This window comes from Phyllostomus hastatus, unplaced genomic scaffold (genome assembly GCF_019186645.2).
Source record: "Phyllostomus hastatus isolate PE091 unplaced genomic scaffold, TTU_PhHast_1.1 phas_contig_209, whole genome shotgun sequence".
In the NCBI taxonomy this organism is placed as follows: domain Eukaryota; kingdom Metazoa; phylum Chordata; class Mammalia; order Chiroptera; family Phyllostomidae; genus Phyllostomus; species Phyllostomus hastatus.
The window spans coordinates 4,408,842-4,435,465 of NW_025333735.1; the positions used below are offsets into that span (position 1 = coordinate 4,408,842).

Genomic DNA, 26,624 nt, shown 5'->3' on the forward strand with positions numbered 1-26,624 from the left:
GAAAGAGAAGCTTCTCTGGTTCCTATAGTCCGCTGGGCGCATTTGTAACCTGATCTCCCTTTCTGACTAGTATCTGCATCATTTTTTATCCTAATGGTCCACTTAAGCAGCTGCGTCAAATTCCATAGTAGATGATGGGTTATTACTTTAAATATGTGAAGTTTAGTTATGTATTTGGTGGGTAAGAGAAATGTTATATAAAATCAAATGATCTAAAATGAGAAAAATATGAAATTCATTGTTTGGTTATAGGCTACCTGAAGGGAATTATATTCAAAGTACAAATTAAGTATTTAGCATAGTATAGGTAAAATAGTCATATAAATCTTGTTAACAGAATTAAATGAATAAGGAAAACATTGCTATAAACATACCTAAATTGTCCATTCTTGGGACCACAGTGAGTAAGGCTTTGCAAATTATTACTTGTTCCCTCCCCCACCAGCCCTTTTCCTGGCCTAAAAGAACTAACTGTAGCAAACCCTGAGTTTTGCCTACTTCCAGTCCTTCTGTCTGTGCTTGAAGAGGAAATACTTGGCTTATGACCAATTCTTCACCCTCTTTGGACATCATCAGAACTGTAGATGCTGCAGTCTGTTCTTCCCTGAGATGAATCAGCGATGCTGCATGCCAGTCTGTTCTGGCCACGGTTGGCTGTGGGCTCTGCCCGTTTGGCCCTGCCCGTAGTGTTAAGTGAAGCTGCACAAATTGGAAGGTCATAAAGTCATTTGATTGAAAAATAAAAAAATGGTATGTGATAAGGTTGTATAAGTTTGTGACCAGGGATATTGATGATTATCTTTGCAGAAAGACTGGCAAAGACACGGATTCTCGAAATAGATTTTTATGGAGCATGATCTCTGGAATGCTTCTAATTTTAATTCTCATTTCTATCCTATTACAATGTAAAATTGCTTTCTTCTAATGCTAAATAATTTTAGTTTTAGTTTCCATACTAACTGGTACTTTATATAGTGCATGTGTCAAATGTTTTAATTTTTCAGATCACTCTGATAATATTGGACTTTTGTCTGATCAGGGACCTAAGATATTAAAACCATGTATTTGTTTATATATATACACATATAAAATATATATTTTTAAAAAGACTTTTTAATAATCAATTAGTTCCAATGTTTCAGTAAACAAATTAGAAAGATATTGTAAAATGCCTTTCTTTCGGTGAACATAGATGATAAAAAGAGTTGGACGGTGTAAAGATCAAGAGAGATTAGTTATTTTGTTTCCTTTTGATTAATGTTTTTTCGCATTACCATTCATAAAATGGAAACAAACCAGAACTTATTTAGTGTATTTTACTTGGTAAGTGTTCAATAATTAAGTTGAGTTAAAAGCAAGTGTGAAAATAGGAATCGGAATAGTCAATTTAATATTAAAACAGATAAGCAAATAGGCTGCTATCAACAAGGTTGGCTAATCTAATAGAGCTACTTTTTTTCCAGTTTAATTCTGGGCTTTATTCAGTTGGATTTATTTTTTTTAAAAATTCATTTACCATAGAGCTAGTTTTAAAGTTGGTCTTCCTTCTTCTTTGATGTAATCTTTGGTAGAGCATAGTATCATCTAACACTAGGTATAGATAAGCCAGATATTAAAATAATTCTGGTAATTTGTGATTATCCAGAAAAATGGAAGATATAATTCATTCTTAATTTATAATTTGTATCACCAAAATTTTATGAGTAAAGTAATGGAGAGATGCTGTACCCATTAAAAAAAAAAAAAAAGCTCCACTATATACTAGGCTCTGTGTTTTGTTCATTTTGCTCAGAGAGACACTGCCCTTTCTAATAAAGAACTTTACAGCAAGTACTCTAAAAACGTAATACAATGTGATAGGTGTTGTAACAGTGGTGATGCCCTGAACGACAGTTCATTCTGCCTGGGGGACACAAAGAAAGGGGGAGGGGGGACTAAGCTGTGCTTGAATGGTGAGTAGACAGGGAAAACATACCAGAAGTAGAGAAAAACACCAAATAAGTATTTGCAAATTAGAAAGTGAATAACATTTTCAGGATTGTCTTTTTAATTTCTTGCTTTTATCTCTAGCTAAGATATCTTTCAAACATGTTTGGCTGCAACTTGGTAATAAATACAGTTTACTTCTTGCCATAGTATACATACCCACACACCACACACACATACGAGTAAAAGTTTCAAGACTCAGTATTTGTAGTTAATACTTTTAATACTATATGCAATGTAGTCTTGGACTGTTATATTTTCATTGAGTTTATTATTTTATTTAAAATGCTTATTGAGTTTCACTAAATTGTTTTTACTACCCTCTATGGGTCATGGTCTGTATTTAAAAACAAAACAAACAGAAACCTGCTCTAGAGCTCAGAGTTCACAGGTAGGCTCCTTTCACCCCCAGTGAGCACACTGACAAAGGAACGATATGGCCCTTCCTCAGCAGGGTTTCAGGCTGTAGGAGGCATACCAATGGTTTTAACACTTTTGCAGGTCAGGAGGCCACACAGTATAGTACAGAAGTTTTGCAAGTTGAGCAGACTTCTCCAAATCTTTGACAAGTTACTGAATCTCTCTTAATCTCAGTTTTCCTGTCTATAAAGTGAATTAGTAAAACAATTTATTAGGACTAAATGAAATGACACATCTATTTTAACATGACTCTCAAACTTGGCCATACATTTAAATCACATGGGAGCTTTAACCATTTTCTATGCTCAGGCTGCATCCCATACCAATTAAATTGGAATTTTAAGGGCTGGGAGCAGTGTTCATATTTTATATTTTTATTTTTTGAAAATTTATATTCCTTGAATAGCAACTCTCCACATTTCCCTTATTCCAGCCCCTGGCAACCACTATTCCTTTCTCTGTTTCTATTTGTTTGACTATTTTAGATTTCTCATAAAAAGAGTAGCATGCAACATTTTACTTCTATGACTGGCTTATTCTACTTATCATAATGTCATTTAGATCCATGTATATTGTTCCATATGGCAAGATTTCCTTTTTTGAAGCCGAATAGTATTCCACTGCATGTACACACCACATTTTCCTCCTCCATTTCCCCTCAGTGGCTGTTTTGGTTGTTCGCCCATCTTGGGTATTGTGAATAGTGCTGCAGCGAACATGGGGGTGCAGGTTTCTCTTTGTAATTCTGGCTGCAATTACTTTGGATAAATACCCAGAAGTGGGATTACTGGATCATGTGGTAGTTTTATTTTTAATTTTTCGAGGAACCCCATACTGTTTCTCATAGTGGCTGCACCAGTTTACATCCCCACCAACAGTGTGCAAAAATTTCTGTTTCTTCTCATTGTCACAAGCACTTGTTAAAATGCTTTTTTATCATAGCCATTCTAACAGGTGTGAGGTGATATCTTGTGTTTTTGATTTGCATTTTTCTGATAAATAGTGATTTTGAGCATATTTTCTTATACCTGTTGGCCATTTGCATGTCTTCTGTGGAGAAATGTCTATTCAAGTTTTTTGCCCATTTTTAAATTTGTTTATTTTTTGTTTTTGCTATTGAGTTGAAGGAGTTCCTTATGTACTTTGGATTTTGCCTCCTTACCAGATATGCGTTTTGCAAATATTTTCTCTCCCTCAAGGTCGTCTTTTCACTTTTTGATCATTTTGCTTGCTATTCAGAAGCTTTTTAGTTTGTCATAGTCTCACTTGTCTGTCTTCACTTTTGTCGCCTGTGCTTTGGGCATCGTATCTAAGATATCCATGCTCAGACCACTGTTATGAAGCATTTTCCCTAGTTTTCTTCTAGGTTTTACAGTTTCAGGTCTGACATTTAAGTCTTTAATCCATTTTGAGTTGATTTTTGTCTGTAGTGTAAGAAAAGGGTTGAATTTCATCCTGTTACATGTGAATATCTCATTTTCCTAACACCAACTGTTGAAGAGATTATCCTTTTTCTACTGAGTTTTGACTATATTTACGTGGGTTTATTTCTGAGCTGTCTGTTGTTCTGTTGGTTTATTTGCCTATGTTTGCCAGTATCATACTGTTTTAATTATGATAACTTAGTAATGTATTTTGAAACCATGAAGTATGATGCTATCAACTTTATTCTTTTTTTCTCACAATAATTTTAGCTTTATGGAGTTTTTTTTGTAGCTCCATATGAATTTTAGTTTTTTTTTCTGTTTTTATAGATAATGCCTTTGGAATTTTGATAGAGATTGCATTGAATATATAAATTAATCCATGAAGATGGGATATCTTTGCATTTATTTTATCTTCTTTAATTTCTTTTATGAATGTTTAATATTTTTTAATGTATAAGTGTCCCATGTTTTAGTTAAATTTATTGCTAGGTATTTTACAGGAACGTGTATTTTTAAAGCTCCTCTGGTTCAGTCTGTGTTGACATGCCTGACTGTGTGGCCTGCAGCCCAATGTGTGGAACATGCTAAGTGTTTGAAAAGTGTCTGGTTCCCTTGATTAATAATATCAACAATAATGTATATCTAACTCTTCTGTGGTGCTCACTATGCTTTAGGCACTGTGCTGAGTACTTTTCATATCATGTAGAAAATGCTGTGCTTTGTTTTTATTCTTCTTCTGTCAAATAATAGAATACCATTGGTGAGATGAAAAGGGAGAACACTACTTACTTGAGAGGAAAATGGCTACGTTTACCATTTAGAGCTTAGTTACCCATGTAATTACTTCAGTGAATTTGAGGAATTGGCTTTCATTGAACAGCTTCAGGAATATAGATTGAAAACTTTAAAAAATATTTTAGATTGTGTTTTAGACCTTACACAATGGCTTACATGGCAGGTTGAACAGATCAGTTTGATAAATGCCTCAAACACATAATTCTAATTTTAGCAGAAATGTATTGACATTTTTTGGTAGATTATGTCAGATACATATACACACACACACACCAGGTAGTATGAAGAGTGACCATTAACCTACCGGTGTAGGTTATGTATATATATGTTTTATGTACACACACACACACACCTGGTAGTATGAAGAGTGACCCTTAACCTACAGGTGTAGGTTATGTATATATGTGTATTATGTACACACACACACACACACCAGGTAGTGCAAAGAGTGACCATTAACCTACAGGTGTAGGTTATATATGTATTATGTATATACACACGCACTCCGGGTAGTACAAAGAATGACCCTTGACCTACAAATATATATACATACACACACAAATGTATTATGTATACACACACACACACACACACACACACACACACACAGGTAGTACGAAGAGTGACCATTAACTTATAGGTGCTTCTGCTACATTATCATTCACTTGACACCAAGGTCTGTTAGGCTTAATATCATGAAGACAAGAACATTTTTGTGTTTTTGTTAACAAAGTCTACATTTTTCCATTGTGTTATGTAGGAATATTTAGTAGTCTGCTAGTATAATTTTTGATATTGTTGTTTGTGTTGATTTTGGACTTAGCTTATTATTTTTCAATAAGAGTTTTTAATAATAACTACTTAAAAAGAACATCTAAATAAATTATTTATTTCAAATATGTGATTTATTAGTTTTCTCTGCATTTAGCTAAGAATTTATGCATTTTGTTATAATCTTTAGTTTGCTTCTTAGTTTTCAATATCAGCCTCTATAATGATGACTAAGAAAGCATCCTTTTTAATGGATGTATGCGTTCCTTACACTTCGTAGGTGTTCAAAACAAGTATTTTTCCTGTGTCAAGGAAATGGATTTAAAAAATATTGCTACATCAACTTTGCTTAGAAGAAATAAATGCTTATCTTATAGTTTCTTTGTGAATTTTTTCAATCTATTCAATTATTAAAATATTTGTAAGGTACCTATACTTCTAAATTCAAATGAGTGAATAGAGGTAAGGCTCTTAGAATAATAGGACCTGGTACTTAATGAGCATTTAATACATGTTACTCATTGTTTACTGCCAGTGTCTTACCCAAATGCATAATGTAAAAGTGTATTATGGTAGAGTCAGAGATTTGCAAAGAAGCTAAAGAATTTTGAGTTTTGTGACTGGGTAAAAGTTGGTATTCCTGTCCATCATTGTACCTAAATATGATGTGCTCGATATGCCAAGTGGTGTCGTATATTTAAAGTTGAAATTAGGTATTTAACTTTGAAGTGTCTGATTCCAGCAGGGAAAATTAACTTTTTTTGAGGTTTTACATATAATGTAGTTTAACAGCTTTGCTAATAAGGACATTAAAAGCATTGAAGAATTGTACAATAGGTCTAAAGAAATGCTTCATCCTTTACAAGTTAGTCTTGGTAGACTCAAAATTACATTCACTCAGTAACAACAGAACAGTTTTGAGGGGAAGTATTAGTAAAGAATGGAGAAACATTTTCTGAACGTAGGTTTTGAATGAAGGACTGTTTCCCAAGTATTCCAGTATGATAAAATCCAAGCCAGGAATAACCCACTGGGGTTAGAATGCAGAGTCGGTGAGAAGCAACTCAGTCATTTAGTTGGATCGTATGAAGACTGACACGTGTGTCATTATGACTGTTTGCTGTGGGGTCTCATACCCATGTCATCACTCTTGAATTACCTCCTTTGACATTGTGGAACCATAAGAGTCTCTTGTGGTTGAAAATTCAATCTAGACTTTGTTACATGGGTTTTAGGACAGCACTGTCAGAGACTGTGTGATTCACTTAGGTTAATGACTAACATATTTCTTAGAGGCTGATAAAATTGTATATTAAAATTGTAAAATTGTAAATTGTATATTACTATGTGATTGAAAAAACTGGCTTGATTTTCCTAAAACAAAAATTTAACTTTCAGTCATTCCCTCCCATCCTCTTCCTTTTGTTTTTCTCCTTTACTCTATTTCTTCTTTCTTTCATTTCCTTATAAAAAATTAATTGTTATCTTTCTGAAAAAGTTTCCCATATGAATATGGTATGCTATACATTTTTTGCTATTTTAGATTTCCTTCTATTAAAGGGCTTGGAATGTTAAAATGATGCTAATGAAAAACAAGTCATGACATTTTTGGTCATTAGCACACCACCATGTTGTCTAAGGTTCCATGTGCTATGTAATCCCATTAACTTTATTGATCTTTGAAAAGAAGAGAGTGCTCACAGAGAGTTCACTGCAGAGGGCAGTCATAGTAGGAGAGTCCTGGTGAGTGTGAATGTGGAAAGCAGTATGGGGATACACTTGAGGCTTGGCTATAGGGAGGCAGAGGGATCAAGTTTTTAAGAAAACAATGATCTTGATGAAGGACCTGGATTCGAACTTTACCTGGTACCTAGCATGGCCTTAGGCAAGTCAAGTAACTTTTTAAATATTAGCTCCTTCATTTGTCAAATGAAAAAACAAACCTGTTAAAATGGCCTTATAGTGTCTTGAAGGACAAAAGGATTTAGAATGTTAATGCCAAAGTAAAACTGTTCTTTGCACAATTGGTAGGATGCCAGCCTCATCATGTAGGCCAGCATAGTGGGTCAACTGGCTGGCAATCAGAAAGAACAACTGGACATGAACTAGAACTCACTAGGACAAATTGGAACCCACAAGAACAAACAAGAGCTTATATCCGACTCTTGCCCACTCCAGCCTTAACAATGTGGGTGACCTCCAGGAAGAGCTGGTGTTCTTTGCCGTGGAGCTGCATGTGCACCTGGCCCAGGGAGGCTAGAAGCTCCAGGATTCAGAGAGACTGAAGATCTAGCAAGAGCTGGAGGGGCTGCAGGCTCAGACGCTGCCCTGCACCTGCAAGGGGAACTAGCAGAACAGGGTCAGCATACATACAAGCTGCTGTACTGACCTTCAGAGCATAATAGCTGCTGCTTTACTTTTTCCTTCAAAATTGCATGCAGATTTCTCTTGTGGCCAACTCTAACCTGAAACCATTCAAGGAAAGGATTTCTGGGAATATTCATAACTTAGCTAAATTGACTTGTGTCACAGGTCTTTTTTTTTGGCTATGAGTGGGTTTTGGATTTTATCAGATGAGCATTTAAAAGCCACCCAAAGGGTTTAAACCAGCTAGGGTGATGGTGGTGGGGGGGGAGGGAAATGGGAGAGTAACATGAACACATTTGTGATTGGATTTGCATTGTATTGTAGTAAATGGATTGGAGGTGATTGAGAATGGATATCAGTAGATCTATTAGGAGCCTAGTGCATTGGTCCAAAATAGATTTATGGTGGCTAGCACTGTATGTGGAGGTGAAGATGATAGAAACAAGTGGATGGGTTTCAGAAGTATTCAGAGGACTTGGGGCTAGAATTACTAGTGGTTGAGAGAGAGGAAGATGCCAAAATTATGAGTTTGGTTTGGCTATTTTGAGTTTACAGTTGCATTGAGAATACCCAGGTGGAAATATTCAGTAGCAGTATGAGAATAATATTAGTCATTGCTGTAGTGGTAGAAGCATCAGTAGTAGTTGTTAACATTATTATCATTTTCTTACTTTCTGGTGTCCTGAAACCATTTCTGATTTATTCATGGATACTCAGTGCATTGCTCATTGCCTGGCATAGGATAGGGTTAATTTTTTATCTCTCTCTCTCGCTTTTTTCACTGGATGTTGTCATATCACACATTTTCTATTCTTCCCCAGGTTACCCTCTTCATTTTTGCTAATTCTGTCTCCTTCTAGTTCCAAGAGGAGCCTTATTTAGGGGTCAGTAAACTTTTCTGTGTAAGGTTAGATGGTTTTTATTGCAACTCTCCAATCCTGCCTTCTTACAAAAGCAGCCTGAGACAATACATGAATAAATGGTGGGGGAGCTGTGTTCCACTTGATCTTCATTCACAAAACAGGCAGGGGCTGGATTTGGCCTGTGAGCTGGATAATTAATTGGACCCTTGTGCCTGTCCACTAGGTGTTTCATTTATTTTATTTTAAATCCATTGGCTTTCAAACATATTCATTTTTTTCTCTCATATTTCCCCCACCAAAAACACACACACACAACTTCAGACTTTTCCCCCCTAAACTATATACCATCTTTCCTTTCCATTATTTCTTTTTACATTTTTAAATTAAATTTACTAGGATGATATTGGTGAGTGAAATTATATAGGTTTCAAGTTTATAATTCTGCAGTGCATCATCTGTATGTATATTGCCTTGTGTATTTACCACCCAAAGTCAAATCTTCTTCTGTTACTTGAAGGTTATCTTTTACTGCCTCTATCTAGTAAACCCATAGTAATCTGACTTTCCCTGTCACTATCTCAAAAATAATTATGGCCTATGCTTTTCTAAATAAGATGACTACTTTCTGATCGTCTTCCTTGTTGATCTTTCCCTCTGTAGTATTTATATGGCTCCTTATACTATGCCATTTGAAATACTATACCATATTCTCCCTTTGACTTCTGTGACCCCGGGGTCTCATTCTCCTCCTATCTCTGATGGTTATATACCAGTACCATTTAAAAAATTGCAGTAACACACATGCAGACACACACAAATGTATATAATATAAGTAATGTAAACTGCATACATCTTAAGAGTACAGCTGGATGGATTTTTAAGCATGCACATGTTTGTGTAGGTATCACCCAGATTGAGATATAGAACACTGCCAGCATCTCAGAAGATTCCCTCGTGACTCTTCTCAATCTGTTAATCTGGATCCTGCCAAGAGGTAGCCTTTATTCTTCTATAGCATTAGATTTAGTTTTTCCGGTTCTTGAACCTCATGTAAATGAAATCTTGCAGAATATGTGGGCATACTCTTTTTTTATCCAGCTTTCTTCCCTCATCCTATGCTGTGGTAGTAATCCACATTGTTGTGGTAGCTGTAGTTCATTCTTTTTAAAATTGTTGTGTAGTTTTCCATTGTATGAGTATACCACAATTTATTTAATCTGACTCTTAGTTGATATTTGGGTTGTTCCTGGCTTGGAACTGTTATTACTAATGCTGTTATGAACATTCTTGTACCGGCCTTTTGGTAGACCTATACCCTGTTGGAAATGTTGAAGTTTTAAGGTAGAAAACACCACTACATTTGAAATGTCTACAAGAGAAGCTTTGATCACATGGATCTGAAGTTTTCTGGAGAGTCAGGAGCTAGAGGTGGATGGTCTAAGCCACTTTTTTCCTGTCATTCCTCTTCTTCTTTTTTTTTTTTTGCCTGTTACCTTTTATTTTTTAGCATGTCTAGGACTATTTGTGGGATTTTATAGGGCAAGGGGACTGGACTGGGGAGTTTGTTAATAGAGATAACAGAGGCATCAAAACCTTAACAGTAAGGGCATAACCAAGGACTGTGTGCAAGAACTGGAAGGTGAGTCTCAGTGGGTAGTGGAACTGCAGAATGCAGATAGAGCTTTCAAGGATGGGGTACAGAACCAAGAATCCAGCAAACTGCAGCAAGTACAGTGGAGCTGACAGCGATGAAAGGTTCCATCAGTGTGGTGCTGAGGTGTAATGCTGGGGATGTGAACCACATATGGCCAGTCTCTATCAACTCCATTAAAATCATTTAGAAAAACACCAGACAACATCTAAGTACATGTAGAATACCTGCTATGCAAATATAACAAGTAAGCAATAAATAAACAATTAAAGCAAATATAGTGTGCTTCCTGGGACAAATCAATTGCCTAGTACCACCCACCCACAACAGAATGTTATTTTTTTCTTTTTTTTAAAATGTTTAAAAAAGATTTTATTTACTTATTTTTAGAGAGGGAAGGGAGGGAGAAAGAGAGAGAGAGAGAAACATCAATGTGCGGTTGCTGGGAGCCATGGCCTGCAACCCAGGCATGCACCCTGACTGGGAATCGAACCTGCGATGCTTTGGTTTGCAGCTCACACTCAGTCCATTGAGCTACACCAGCCAGGGCAAAATGTTATTTCTTAGTCTTTCCTATAGAAACTGGATTCCAGGCCTTGTGAAGAGTCAGTGTAGATATTTTAGATTGTTTTTTATATGATGGCTGGGCCATAGTAGATTATTTTGTTGGTTGAATTTAAATATCCAAAATTTATAAAGAACTTATAAAACTTAACACCAGCCCTGGCTGACGTAGCTCAATGGATTGAGCGCAGGCTGTGAACCAAAGTGTCACAGGTTCGATTCCCAGTCAGGCCACATACCTGGGTTGCAGTCCACGGCCCCCAGCAACCGCACATTGATGTTTCTCTCTCTCTTTCTCCCTCCCTTACCTCTCTAAAAATAAATAAATAAAATCTTAAAAAAAACAACTTAACACCAAAAAAATCTCATTAAAAAATGGACAAAATACCTAAAGTAGATACTTCTCCAAAGAGGACATACAGGTGGTCAATAGACATATGAAAAGATGCTTAATATCACCAATCATCAGAGAAATGTAAATTAAAACCACAATGAGATACCATCTCACACTTGTCAGAATGGCTATTACCAATAAATCAACAAACAACAAGTGCTGGTGAAGATGTGGAGAAAGGGGAACTCTTTTGTACTGTTGGTGGGAATGCAGACCGGCGCAGCCACTGTGGAAAGCAGTGTGGAGATACCTCAAAAAATTAAAAATGGAACTGCCTTATGATCCAGCTATTCCACTCTTCGGAAAGTATCCAAAGGAACCCAAAACACTAATTCAAAAGAACATAAGCACCTCTATGTTCATTGCAGTGTTATTTACAACCACCAAGATATGGAAACGGCCCAAGTGTCCATCAGTAGATGAGTGGATAATACAACTGTGGGACATTTACACAATGGAATACTACTCAGCAGTAAAAAAGAAGAAAATTTTACCCTTTGCAACAATATGAATGGACCTGGAGAACATTATGCTAAATGAAATAAGCCAGTCAGAGAAAGACAAATACCATATGATTTCATTCATATGTGGAATCTAATGAACAAACTGGACTAACAAGCAAAAAAGAGATAGACTCATAGATGGAGAGCAGGATGACAGCCTAGGAGGGTGAGGGAAGGGGTGGAGGAGATCAATCAAAAGGGAAAAAGGACTCATCGACATGGACAACAATGTAGTGATTGTGGGGGTAAAGGGGTATAAGGGGACTAAATGGTAATGGAAAAAAATACATTACAAAATAATAAAAAAAGGCCATGTCTGGAATGGAGCCATCATCAGGTACGTGATAACTGAAATCTTGGACACTGACATCATTTAGGGATGGGAGAGCTGTGGAGTAGAAGCCCTTAGTGCCCTCCCCATATTCCTGACACCTTATCCACTTCCTTCTGCTCTTCCTGCTTCCAACTGCCTACCAATATCTGCTTTACTTTCCCCAAGGACTTTTGGGGACTTTTCTGGAAGCCACAAGACTAGAGTCCCTTTACCTTTACAGACCTCCGCCCCCAACTCCCCACTCCTCATGAGGGCTGGAAGCACCGTGGAATTAATACCACAGCTGTACCGCAGCAGCCCTCAACCAGTGCTTGACCCCTGGGTTGGTTAACTCTGAAGCGGTTGTATTTTATACCAGTTCCCAGAGTTTCCTGGTGGATTATGCTCCAGCTGCCCCCAGTGTAGCTTGTAGCTGGCTTTATAACACATCCTTTTTTTGGCTGCCTTCCCTTCCCTTTCTCACTTCCCTGCTCTCCTATCAGTGTTTCCTGCATTTCTTGAAATAAACCACTTGTCTTAGGGTTTGTTTCTGGGGAACCCAAAATAAAACAGATCTCTTGGATAATACCTGCAGCTAAAATGTATACAGGGTAAGAACTATGGTACTTTTTCTTTTTGTTTGTTTTGTTTTATGTTTTTTTTTTTACTTTTAAAAATACTGTTTTATTTATGATCATGTATTAAAAATAGTTGTAATATCATGTTTACACATATATATGTAAATCAATCAATACATTGGAAACAGTTCAATAATGAGTCACATCTAAATTTTATAAAGAATGCACAAACATTAAAACACTGATTGGTTATAGAAAGCAGAGTGGGGGGAAAAACCATCCGCTATCATTTTCATTAAACAGCAGCACCCTCTGAGGAGAATCAAGTCAATTAGTAATACTCATCTATACTGCAAAATAATATCTATAGAGGAAAGTTAGTGATTGTACTGATTTTATTACTTTTACTAAGCCATTTTATCTCCCCCACACTCAATGCAAAGAAATAACAATTGAAAAAATATATGTCCTCATTATTATTCACAATAAAAAAGATCTGCTTTATTCTTCAGACCTGGCAGAATGTATAAGAGGGAGCACTTCGTGGTTCAAGTGGATCAAAGTAACATTTTGATCCTGACTCACTGAATAGAATCTCATGCAGTTTGGTGACTGGACCAACTCCATGGGAGCTGCACTAGCCTGAACCCTTTCTGTGATATCCCAATATCTCAGTAAATAAGACCTATGCAAGGAAAGATAGCCATCATTCTGTTCATACATTGTATCTGTAGATGGTTTCTTTAGTGTAAGGTACAAAAGGAGCCCTTTCTTGACACATGGATACAAATATTTGTTGTGGTCTCAAGATTGCTAGATTGATATTGTGTCTGTTATATTGAAGATAAGGTAGACATCAAAACCACTGTCAGATTAAGAAACTTCTGTAACTTGTCTCAATTCTTCAAATAATGGAGCCAGTTCCTTTTCCAGGCTGACAATTTGTCCTGTATTGGCATTGCTGCTGGCTATGAAACTCACCACCAAAAACAAACAATTAAATTGAACCACTTAGTAGGTATTATAATAACAAATGATACTTTTATTTTTCGAAAGTCCAAGTCTGCTCCCTTAGTCTGTTGCAAGGGCAAAAGTAGGTAAGAACCAGGTCTCAAAGAGTGCTTCAGAGCATTATTGGTCACTTGAGTAATAGGCACTGCAGCGCTGTCTGACACAGTAATAGAGCATGGAGCCCTTCAACACGTGGTAACTTTTTACACAGGAATCACTTCAGGTCATCCGTCATGATGAACCCCTTTCTCTCGCAGGTTCAAGTGCCATGCCTGGCAAAGTGGCTCCAGTTAGTGGGTTTCTGGCCTGCCTGGTTCTCTGTACAGCAGGGTTTGTGGCTGTTTGCTGTTATTTCAGGGACAGCTTCAAAGACAGGTTCCTTTTTCTTGCTTTGATTAGCAATTATTTAAGTTTTCAACTGCTCCTTGAAATTTCTACTTGATGTGCAGTTAATGATCTCAAACCTGACATGACCAAACTGAAATTGGAACTTAAAAAAGACTGTTCCCTGGTGATAGGCAGAGGAAAAGGGAGGTGGGGGTAGGTGGAGGTGGGCAAGTGGGAGCAATGGGGATGGAAAGAGACTTTGCTTGGGATTTTGGGTGCGCGGTGCAGTGAGCAGATGATGTTTTATTGAGTTGTTCACTTGAAAACTGTATGGTTTTGTGAACTAGTGTCACCCCAATACATTTAATTAAAAAATTCCCATATTGATTAGGGAAAAGATTTTTAGGATCTTGTCCATGTTCTTTTTTCCTGTTCATGTATAAAGGGAAAACACTTTAAATGAATTCAGTATGTACTGTGTGTTCCTAATTTTCTGTGATTTTTGAGGCGTGAATAACACCTCATACAAATAGAACTTGTACTGTAACTTTACCACTAGCTATTTTTATTTGATGATCTGAGTCTTGGCATGAATTCCTGGAATCTGAGATTGGTTAGCTTACATTTTGATTTACTCTAGAAGTGTTGACCTCAGAGGTAGTTTAGCAAATATTATAAGTACTAAAATAAACACAAAATATTGTAATTCACAACCAAAAATCCTGTGTGATATTTAGGAATCAGTCTCTTTTGATAGTATGCAGTTTTATATATTATTTTAAGAGATTTTTTAATACTGGGCAGTGAAGTTCATCCTGGCATCTGATTCATAATTGGTGATTTTCATATCTTTGCTTCCTTCCTTCCTTTTGAAAATTGTTGAACTCTTCACTTTACTGTTTTGGAAGTTCTGCTTTCTAGGTCCAATTTTAATTGGAATGTTGAAAGTTATATTTTGAATGAGCCCCTAAGTGGAAAACCAATCCAGATCATTGATAACTAGCATTACCTATACCTTTTTGTTTCTTTCCCAGGGCCAAGTATTTTAGAATTTTAGAACTAGAATGGATCCTAGTTCCACTTTTTTTTTCCAGGTTAATACTTGGAAACTCTAGTGCCTTGTGCAGTTACCGGGCAGATTGTTGGTGTCAGAACTGGATTTGGAAATGGACCACTCATGCGTCAGTCATTGCTTTCCCTCTCCCTGTGCAGTTGCAGGTTCTGATTCTCTTCCCTGCAGGCTCAACCCTTTGCCCCTGAGCTAAGCCTGCCCAGGTCAGAGAATACAGTGGGATTCGCAGCCCTGCCCAGGAGTGAGGTCTGACTTGAGTTGTGCTACTTTGAACTAGAAGCTCAGGGATGGGGAGTGGCAGTCCCATTCCAGTCCTGCAGGAGATCCTGATGCACATTCAAGTTTGAGAATGGCTGGCACAGAGTAAAGGCTCAAATGGTGGTTGAAGCTGTCATTAGTTCTATATGCCTAAAATTTGGATGGTCAATCTGCTGCTGTTTTTCATTGCAGTTAAGATACACTGTTGTTTCATTTACTTGAGGAAAAAACTCTCTGCTTTTTTCATATACTATTTTATGTATGCTGGAAGAACTGTTTAAAGGTAATATTTAAGATGTTTTGCATACAAAAACAGAAAATACAAGTAAAATAAGTTGATCAAGGTGTTGCTTAAACTTCTTCACATTCAGAGACAGATACTTCTGTCTTTTTTCATTGATTTCTCATTTCCATGTTTTCCCATGCAACATCATCTTCTGTGTCAGCAAGACTCAGCAATACACTTCTTTTCATTTTCTTTGTTGGCACATTAAAAATATTTTAGTGAAACAACATAGGAATGGTAGTAGTACAATATTGTAAATGTACTAAAAGCCACTGAAATGTATATTTTTAGATGGTTAAATTTTATTTTATTTTTTCTATCACCATTTATCCCCCCTATACCCTCTTCTGCCTCTACCCACTACATTTCTTGAAAGAATGTTTTATTATCATTTCTGGGTCTTTCTCTCAGCCTCTGATAGTGATTGTGCACACTTTGATGTGTTTGCACACTTTGATGTGTGTGCATACTTTGATGTGTGTGCACAGGCAGTGATAACTGTCATAACTGCAGTCTGGCTGATCATGATTGTAAGATGCATCATAATTTTAAATATTTTTAAGAGTTAACAAAACAAAACAATGATGCAGTATGATTTAGAATCAAAGAAATAGGATGGTAATTACGGAGTAGTCTATATTTGTATACTCATTTCCTCACTTCTATTCTAGAGATAAATACTATAGATTATGCAACTGTCCTCATCAATTCTTTTTATGCTAATCTATTATTAACCTTAGATTAGGCCTTGTTTATATGTAGGTTGGTATATCTTTTCCTCCAGAACCTTCTTGTCTTAAAGAGTATTTTAAATCACATTTTTAATCTCATGAAACGTAGCTTACCCAATGGAATAATGAATGTGTTAGTCAAGGTTCTCTAGAGAAACAGGACCAGAAGTATATACATGAAGATGGGGGAGGAGAGAGAGAGGAAGAGAGAGAAATATGAATGAATCAGTGAGTGAATGAATTGGCTATACAATTGTGGAGGCTGACAAGTCCAAAATTTGCAGGGTAGGTTGGCAAGCTAGAGGCCCAGGGAAGACTTGATGTAGCTTGAGTCTAAAGACAGTCTGAAGCTGAGTTCCCTCCTTCTTGGGGGACCTCATTCTGTTTTCTCTTAAGGACTTCAACTGACTGAATGAGGCCCACCTGCATTTTGAAGATGCCATGTACTGTGGAGAATGCAGAATACATATATGCTGTATGGAAGCTTATATTGTAGTTGCTTAAAGGAGACAGTCAAGTGGATATGTAATTAATTAAATAACAGCAGAAAACAATAATGTAGATACAGACTATTTAAAATTGCACGTGAAGTGTATATTGCTTTTGTAAGATTCATCTTTTTTATGTTCTAAATAAAAAGCATATCTTTTTTCTTTAATAGGTTGACTGGGAAGACATAAATGGAACTTTAAAAAAAATAATCTGTTGGTGTAAGTTCCAGCAATGTGGCATTATCAGCAAAGCCAATTTAGGACAGAAATAGATGACAGTTTTGCAGTATATTGATTAAAATTAGTGTAAAGATTACACGTGTTTTTTCTAGTCAGGCTTGTATATATGAATATTTTTGAATAGTAAGTAGGATTAAAATATAGTAAATCCAAATCCCATAAGGCAAAACTGAAAATCAGCTTTGTTGATTTAGTATAATCCTTAATTTGTAAAGCTCACATGCATGTGGATATATGGATATATATCATTTTAATAGATATTTAGGGTCAATTTTCATTTGTGGGTATAATTTGTAGTTGGTATAATCAGTATGTCAGTTCAGTATGTTTTGGATGAATTGTTGTCTTTTAGGTGGTTTTGGATCTGCTAAGTCTCTTCTCTGAAATAAACATGTATATGTTGAAGGAAGACACATTTTTTTTCCCTCTTGCTGGAGCATCTTATAATATGATGAGCATTAAAAGTGTTTTTTGCACCCTGGCTGGTGTGGCTCAGCGGATTGAGTACCAGCCTGAAAACCAAAGGGTCGCCGGTTCAATTCCCAGTCAGGGCCCGTGCCTGGGTTGTGGGCCATGTCCCCAGTTAGGGGTGTGCAAGAGGCAACCACACATTGCTGCTTCTCTCCTTCTCTCCCTCCCTCCCTTTCTCTGTAAAAATAAATAAATAAATAAAAACTTTAAAAATGTTTAAAAAAGTATTTTTTTTTGCTTTTATTAGAAATCTAATGAAATAGTAAAGGTGTTCCTAAACTTTTAAACAGATTTGTGATACATCTTTATATTGTATATTCTGAGAAGAGAAGGTACAGGTCAAGAGAAGAAAGAGTGATAAACAATTTATATTATTTGAGAGTGTAGCATCTGTGGGTATCTTATTACTGTGCACTGGTTAATTTCAGGCACCAATTCTATTCTGCATTCCATTATTGTTTGTCAGAATTAATGATAAAAATAGTTCTTTCTTCTGCATTTCTATAAAAGGACTGGTTTCACAGCTAAGATTGTGGTGTCAGACAGATACAGTGTTTTTAAAGGTCTGAAATGCCTTTTGAGAAGGATTCTTATTTTAAAATGAGCAAAAGTTATCAAAATATAGTTAAGTTAATTAGTTTTCTTAATAGTGGGCCTGTTAGGTAAAGGCTAGTAATATTTTATTTTATTTTATTTTCCAGTAGTTAACCTTTTAAATTCACTTTGCACCTAGTTTAATGATTTAGAAACAAAATAGTCTTATGATTCTTTTGTTTCCTCTTGAAGGTGTTATGGTCATGCACTCAGCTTAGTTGGCGGAGGTATGCAGAGTGGATTACTTCCTGGGCCCGTACATTCTTTTCTTTACTTGTGGATTTTATGATCTTTGAATGCATGATTCTCAGACTGTGGCTTAATTTTACTGGAATTTAATTGAGAGGAATTTGAAAACTGTGACCTGATCCTAGAAATCAATACTATTGAAATTTTTTTATTTCAAGTTCAAAAACCTCCTACACAACTGTAACTGCCTGCTATGGTAGTCCAGAAGTTTAGCTACTATAGTCCAGGTTCTGTGTTTGAAATTGAAGAATATACAAAGTAGAAGGAATTTTAAAGCTGCTGCCTAGGAGCCAGTTGTCTCCCGGAGGAAACATGGGAGGAGACCTCCTTACTTCACTTGAGTTGTGGCAATTATGCAAGGTCCTCTTGAAGTAATCTTCTTTACTTAAAAACAAAATAATGGAACCTAAGTTCATTATTATTTGTATTGGTTAGGAGCTTGGTTTAGGCAAAAAACAAACAAACAAACAAACAAACAAAAAACCAGAAACCAAAAAACAAAAAAACCCCACAATTTTTTTTAATGTTACTGAAAAGTTCAGGAACCTGTTGTGTATCTTTCTGCCTCCTTCATGTGGACTTCACCTTCAGGCTCTGTGTAGAGGCAAGATGGGGATCAGCAGTACAGGTATGTTTCCTCAAATTCAGCTCAAAAGAGAATGTATGTTCTTTAAGAGTCTGAATAGAGTTCTAGACTTGACTCTTGCTGATCTTACTTGGATCCTGTGTTCCTCTCTGAACCAATTTCATGGTCAGGGAGATGGGGTTTTATGATCATTGCAGATCTCTGTTATTTGCCCAGCCTTGGAATTGGGATCAGCATGAGCCCCGTCCGAAGCACGTGGAGCGAGCGTAGGGGAGGAGGGCCTCAACAGAGGAAGTTCAGGTCATGGTTCACAGAAGATGAATGAATGTGGGCTGTGGCAAAAATGATAAATGTCCAAAGCCATTGTGCCAGTGACTTGGAATTTAGGCTGATATGCCTTTTCGAGAAGCTAAAACAGTAATTTCTATTGAGTAGCATATCCATTAGAAGGCACATTTAGCTGACAGTAACAGAAACTGCAAATGACAGTGGCTTAACAGTATGAAGGCTTATTTTTTCTGGAAGTAGGTAGTCCAAGATTGATGCCGCAGTCCCAGGCCAAACCCAACACCACTGAATTGCTGCAGCTCCTGCAATCACTGCCTCACTTTTAAGGTGTTTTACTAGGAAGTTATGCTCAACAACTTTCACTTACACATCATTGGCTATACCTTGGAAACATGGCCATATATGTCTGTAAGGAATTGTGGGAAATGTAGCTATTTAGCTAGGCATAATGCCACCCCTAACACTAACATAATATGTGTTTTATTAGTAAGGAAGAACTAGTGAATGGCTATTAGGGAGGTAGGTAGTAGTCTTTCAACATGTGGTAAATTATTAACTGATATGAATGACATAGGTGGCTTATTCAACAACCCAGTGAATTTTGTACATTTAAGATTTAAAACTCATTTTAGATGGTAAAGTAAATAATAGAACTAATGTATACCTTAAAATTGGTAACAAGGAGTGCATTGAATGAATATCGGACAAGGTCGTAGAAGGAAGAGTTAGAGATGATTCTGACTGATGGCTCTCTTGCATGTCTGGCTATGGAGTGATACCCTTTTCCAAGATAAGGAACGTGAGAGGAGTATCAGGTTTGTAAGAGAAGGTAAAGAGTTAAGTTTTGGACATTTAAAACTATAAATGCTGGCATCAGATGACATTCTGGTGATGTCATTTGTTTACCAGCTGCACATTTTGATATCTATTGTGCATTTTCTGGCAGAGAACAGAGAACTGGATGCTTTAGAAATTCTCTGCTTTCTTCAGTTTCTCTCTTTCACCTGTGATCAAGGTTACTGGAAGTTATGGAGCGTTGGGTCCAAAGGACCTTAAATTCCAGCTTTATATCTGAGAACAAGAGAAGTCTTTGTGTAGTCAAGCATAGATTGGGTATTTGGAGGATGAGATTCCGCATCTTAGGTTTGGCACAGTTCTTTGCAGGGCGAGGAATGAGAAGAGGCCCATGGACTTACCAAGGTGACTGGTAAGTCACCAAGTTAATACAAAAGTTAATTGGTAATATGATATGTTATTCCTAGGGAGCAATGGACATTTTTTAGGCTGTTGGAGTATTATATAGAACTGCAAAATTATATTCTGAGAGAAATTTACTCAAAGGGGCTTTTAACTGTACTCAACTAAGCATTTGTTAGCCACGCTGAACTCACTTGTCTTCTGTCATTTTGATAATGTGATTGTAGCTGTTACTTGCTTTAAAATTTATTTAGTTCACTATTTATTGAGTGAAGTTTTGCCTTTTTCATTATTCTAAATATGAAAATACAATTATTAATAAGGGCAAATGCCTTCAAGGTATGCTGTTTTATCATTACCTATTTATCACTCTACTTTTTCATGGCATACTAGGCTAAATTCCACAGACAGGACATTCTGCAGAGCTTGGTGGACATTTTGCAGGGATGCTATAGTTTAACCACAAGCATTGAACAAAGACTAATCAGGCTAAGGCAATTTGCAAAATAAATACGCAGTGCATTCGTGGGAGCTACTGTTATTTAAGGTCAATATTAATAGTTATGGAATTAATAAACAGTTCTGTTTGTTTTTACATAATGTCACACCTGGCTCCCTGTCAGGTTTTTAGAAGTGGTTGATCAAATGTATGTTTACTTGTTTGTTTGTTTGTTTGTTTATGTCTAGAACACACTACAGATCCTGCTTTAGAGAATGTACCCTGTCTGAGAAAGGGAGACAATAACTTCTATGTTCAGGAAGTAAGGAGCTTCTCTAAGGACCCTTTTAACTTGTGCACACAGTGAGTGGCGCTGCTGTTTTCCTGTGATGACAATTGTGTGGATGATGCCACTTGTTTCCCAGTCAGGCAGCTGGCATTTTGAAATTCTATTGTCATCTTTTGGCAGAGAGCACAGAAACAGGAAGCAGTTGTAGTGTCAAAAGGGTCTTTCTGTATTTAAAAGCATTTTATTTATAAAAGTAGAGGTTTTCTTTCTTTCCAGTCAATCACTAATTTTGTTGTCTTATTCTTGGTATTTTTTTCTCCATCTATCCTTTTCTGCAAGTATAAAAGTCAAATCGTCTTACCCCCAGAGTAGTTCTTCTTTCTGCAGGCCTTTTCTGGATGAATGGTGCCACCTTCTACCCAGTTCTCCTAAGCTGGAAAAATGCAAATCATTCGAGATTAACTTTTCCTTCTTGATCAGCAAGTTCTGTTGTTGTTCTGTACTAGCAGCATTCTCTCTCCCTGCATCGGTCCTTCTGCCCAGGATCAAGCTCTTACCGTCTTTCCTGGACTTTTGCTATATCCCCTTAAAACTCCCTGTCCACTCTTGTCCCTCTCTCATCCTGGTGTAATCTATCACCAAAAAATGTGGGTTATGTTCCTTCTCTTTAAGTCCTTCAGTGACCTCAAATGCCCATCAGTTGGACTGAACCTAAATTTCCAACCATGTGAGTTAGAATACGATACTTCTAAGGAGATATACAATGGTTCAAACAACAGTATTTTGGCTACTTCATTTCCACCTCTCATTTTGAAGGATGAAACATAATGAAGTTATATTCATGCTTTATGTTAAGAATTACATCTTCTGTTTATGTAGAACATGGGTTAACCACTCTCTATAGAACAGGATTGGCAATTACATTGTCCCCCTTTCGCTTAGGAGTTATTGGACTCAGTGTTTCTCATTCCCATGGATGTAGTTCTTTACACTTCATATGTATTAAGTCCTGAGATCTATATTTTGTCTGTAGCTCAAAGTATGTCATAAATTTAACACTATTTAAATTTTTATGTCAATGATATACTATGGTATGTAATCCTCAGTACATTTTGATCTGCATTGTTCGTGTGTTTATCATGCGGTACTACTTCATTTATTTTCACTGTTGTGTGAGTGTAGCATAACGTGTTCTTTCTTCTGTTAATGTTCATTTGTGTCCCCTCTCCCTCATTTTTCAGCTATTCACAACCTTTTCAGATTAGCTCCCATGCTCCTGGCCCAATACTTGGGAGTAGAGAGTATATTGTTCTTTGTGGTTGCTGTTAATCCTTATACATTTAATGATTTTTGGTAAATTGCTTATCCTTAAAATGAATGTCTTGTTTGCTCAGCATTGGTAGCTGGCATGAACTCAAGCATTGGGTTGAGTTCTAGACTGTCTTTCTAGACTAGCAAAACCTCACCTAATTTTGCAGGACTATCTACAGCAGCAAATGAGATCCTCTGTAGCAAATTTCTTCCTTTCCAGCTGGTCAGAGCTTTCTCTGGCAAATGTTTTCTCCTCCACTTGTTGCTTGACCAGGTGACTTCTGTCATTCATGTGGCTATGCTTCAGAAGACCAGTGAGGAGGGAGTTTGGAGTTTGGAGTCTTTCTTGGAGCTTGCACGTTACTAGTCCTTGGCCCTCTAGTCCAGTGGTTCTCAAACTGTAGCCTGCTTCGCAATCACCCATATGGCTTGTCAGTTGATGGCCTCAGCCCTGAATGTCTAGTTCAGAAGATCTGGGATTAGATCTGAGAGTATTCACTTCTAATAAGCTTGCAGGTGATGCTGATTCTGCTATTCCTGGGACCACACTTCGAGAATCACTGCTTTAGGCCCACAGTTCCCAACCTATTTTATTATTTTGACTTACGGGCCCTTTAATATTAAGATACACTGTATTTTGATATACTGTATTTTGCCATGTATAATTCACAGCCATGTTTTTGGCTCAAACTTTCAGAAAAAAATTCATTTTAATTTTTAAATTAATTTTTTAACTTTTTAAAATTGTTATTTAATTACAGTTGTCTCCATCCCCCCCACCATGCACCCTGCCCCACCCATCCCTGCCCCACCGATCCCCACCACCCATGCTCATTCCTACCCCCCTTTGACTTTGTCCATGTGTCCTTTATATATGTTCCTTGATGACCCTTCCCCTATTTTCCCCCATTATTCCTTCCCCCCTTCCCTCTGGTTACTGTCAGTTTGTTCTTTATTTCAATGTCTCTGGTTATATTTTGCTTGCTTGTTTGTTTTGTTGATTAGGTTCCACTTATAAGTGAGATCATGTGGTATTTGTCTTTCACCGCCTGGCTTATTTCACTTAGCATAATGCTCTCCAGTTCTATCCATGTTTTTGTGAAGGGTAGGAGCTCCTCCTTTCTTTCTGCTGCATAGAATTCTATTGTGTAAATGTACCACAGTTTTTTGATGCATTCATTTAATGATGGGCAGTTAGGTTATTTCCAGCTCTTGGCTATTATAAATTGTGCTGCTATGAACATTAAGGTGCAAAGGATCTTTTGAATTGGTGTTTCAAAATTCTTAGGGTATAATCCCAGCAGTGGAATTGCTGGGTCAAAAGACAGTTCCATTTTTAGTTTTCTGAGGAAATTCCATACTGTTTTCCACAGTGGCTGCACCAGTCTGCATTCCCACCAACAGTGTACTAGGGTTCCCTTTCTTCTACATCCTCACTAGCATTTGTTGTTTGTTGATTTGTTTATAATGGCCATTCTGACTGGTGTGAAGTGGTATCTCATTGTGGTTTTAATTTGCATCTCTCTGATAGCTAGAGATGCTGAGCATCCTTTCATATGTCTCTGGGCCCTCTGTATGTCCTCCTTGGAGAAGTGTCTGTTTAAGTCCTTTGATAATTTTTTAATTGGGTTGCTTTTCTTCCTGGAGTGGAGTCATGTGAGTTATTTATATAATTTAGAGCTCAAACCCTTGTCCAAGGTATCATTTGCAAATATATTTTCATGTAAGTTTGGTTCCCTTGTAATTTTGCTGATGTTTTCTTTAGCTATGCAGAAGATTTTTATTTTGATGAGGTCCCATTTGTTTATTCTTTCCTTCAATGTCCCTTATTCTAGGGGATATATCAGTGAAAATATTTCTGCATGGAGTGTCTGAGATTTTCCTGCCTATGTTGTCCTCTAGGACTCTTATGGTGTTGTGACTTATGTTTTAGTCTTTTATCCACCTTGAGTTTATTCTTGTGTTTGGTGTAAGTTGGTGGTCAACTTTCATTTTTTTGTGTGTGTAGCTGTCTAGATCTCCCAACACCATTTGTTGAAGAGGAAATATTTCATTTTAATTTTTTAATTCAACTTTTATTTATTTATATTTAGATAGTTTTTCCTATTGTAAAGGAATTTTAGCATTTATTTTTGAACCCATTATGGTACATGAAGTTTTATGTGACAAATAATTACAAAACACAAGAACAGTTACAGAGTATTTCAGGTACTACCCAAGTATAATGAGAATCCTTATATTTCCCTAAAAAATTTGGGCAAAAAAAGTGCACATTGTACATGGCAAAAATGTGGCAATTCCACATCACCCACATGAATTTATAACTGTTTTATAAATATTACATGTTATAAAGAAGGGCTTTGATATAAAAATTTGTATCAGCATAATATTAAACATTGCGGTCATCTAGAACCTCACAGCCCAAAGTGTGATCTGTGGACTAGAATACCTAGGAACTTGATAGAAATGCAGACTCTCAGACCCCACCCCTGACCTAATGAATCACAATCTGAAATTTAATAATATTCCCATGTGATTAGTATACATATTAAACCTTAAGCTGCTGGTCTGAGGCTCACATTTTAATGCAATGCTAATAATATTCAAAACAAGAAACACCTCAAATTTTAATATCTAAAAAGTGGCACATGTTTCATTCACTTTCATTTTCTTGCTATCATCTAAGAAAAAGCATAATTTCTTTGAAAACAGAGAGTATATCAAATTGGTTTGGGGCCAACTACTGAAATTTAATGATGCATTATGCCACAAAATGGGCATAATCTTATTTATGGTTAGAAATATTACTTACTGCACAATTTACAATAGCTAAGTGCTGGAAACAACCTAGATGCCCATCAGTAAATGAATGGATCAAAAAACGATGGTACATTTACACAATGGAATTCTATGTAGCAGAAAGAAGGAGCTCCTACCCTTTGCAACAGCATGGATGGAGCTAGAAAGCATTATGCTAAGCGAAATAAGCCAGTCAGTGAAGGACAAATACCATATGATTTCACCTTTAACAGGAACCTAAACAACAAAACAAAGAAGCAAGCAAAATATAGTCAAAGACACTGAAATAGAGGACAGGCTGACAGTGTGCAGTGGGGAAGGAGAGGGAATTTCAGGGGAGAATGGGAAGGGTTTACAGGAACAAATTTAAAGGACACATGGACAAAAACTAGGGTTGGGGTAGTAATGGGAGGGAGGTGGGGAGGGATGGGTGAGTGGGCTGGAATGGGAGTAAAAGGCAGAAAACTGTACTTGAACAATGATTAAAATAAAATAAAAAAAATAAAAAAGGGAAAAAATAATAAAAAAGAAATGTTACTTATTGCCCATAAAAATATCAACTGCCTTATTTTAATAATTTCCATGAAGTAATAGATTTTTGACTGGTACTTGTAATAACCTCTCTGCAGATAACACATTACGTGTATATGTGGAGAGTGCGTCCCCCCAAATTAAAAGCTTAACTGGATATATTTTTGCTATGTTTATTAATTTTTGATTTTTTTGGAAGTAGTAGTAGGAACATCATTCACAGATTAGTACAGTTTAGGACTCCAGAGAGGATTGTCTTGAGGCAAATTTGCAGAATTCTTATTTTAAAATGTTCTAATAACTTGTATTTTAATATCATTGTTCATTATAGCTCTTTTTAAAATAACTGTCAATGGGGGTAATAAAAACTCAACCCTTCAGGGTTGTGAAGATTGGATTTGTATATGGAAAAACCTAAAGGGTGCCTGTCACGTGGTATGTTTTCATAAGTTACTGCATCAACCCTATCCTCCTTTTCCTCCTTTCTTATTCCTCTTCCACACCATAGTTATTTCAGAACATAGCAGCTCAGGACAGAAGAGTTTAATTATCCACTGTGTAAAGCCAAGGAGTAGACTGGATAAAATATAGAGTGTCAGCTATTTTTTTCCAGGTGGTGGAGAATGTAACATTGTGTGTAGCAGTGGATTGCGAGGTTGAAATAGGGAGTAATCAAGGTTGATGGTGGTGGTTAGTGCCACTGGCTTTCTTCCCCTACTGGTCCTTTGATATGATTGCAGTTCCTAACTTTTTGTTGGCTGGGGTCATGTGACTGCTTCAAGCCACCAGATTATGAGCAGAAATTTTGTGTCATGAGTTGCC

The 26,624-nt window shown here is 36.7% G+C and overlaps 1 protein-coding gene and 1 pseudogene across 1 annotated transcript in view; one reads left to right on the forward strand and one right to left on the reverse strand.

Moving 5' to 3' along the window:
- Nucleotides 1-26,624, forward strand: part of TTLL7 (tubulin tyrosine ligase like 7) — a 138,846-nt gene that overhangs the window by 12,978 nt on the left and 99,244 nt on the right. The gene's annotated exons all lie outside the window — the stretch shown is intronic.
- On the reverse strand, nucleotides 13,506-13,878 carry LOC123816579 (annotated as a pseudogene).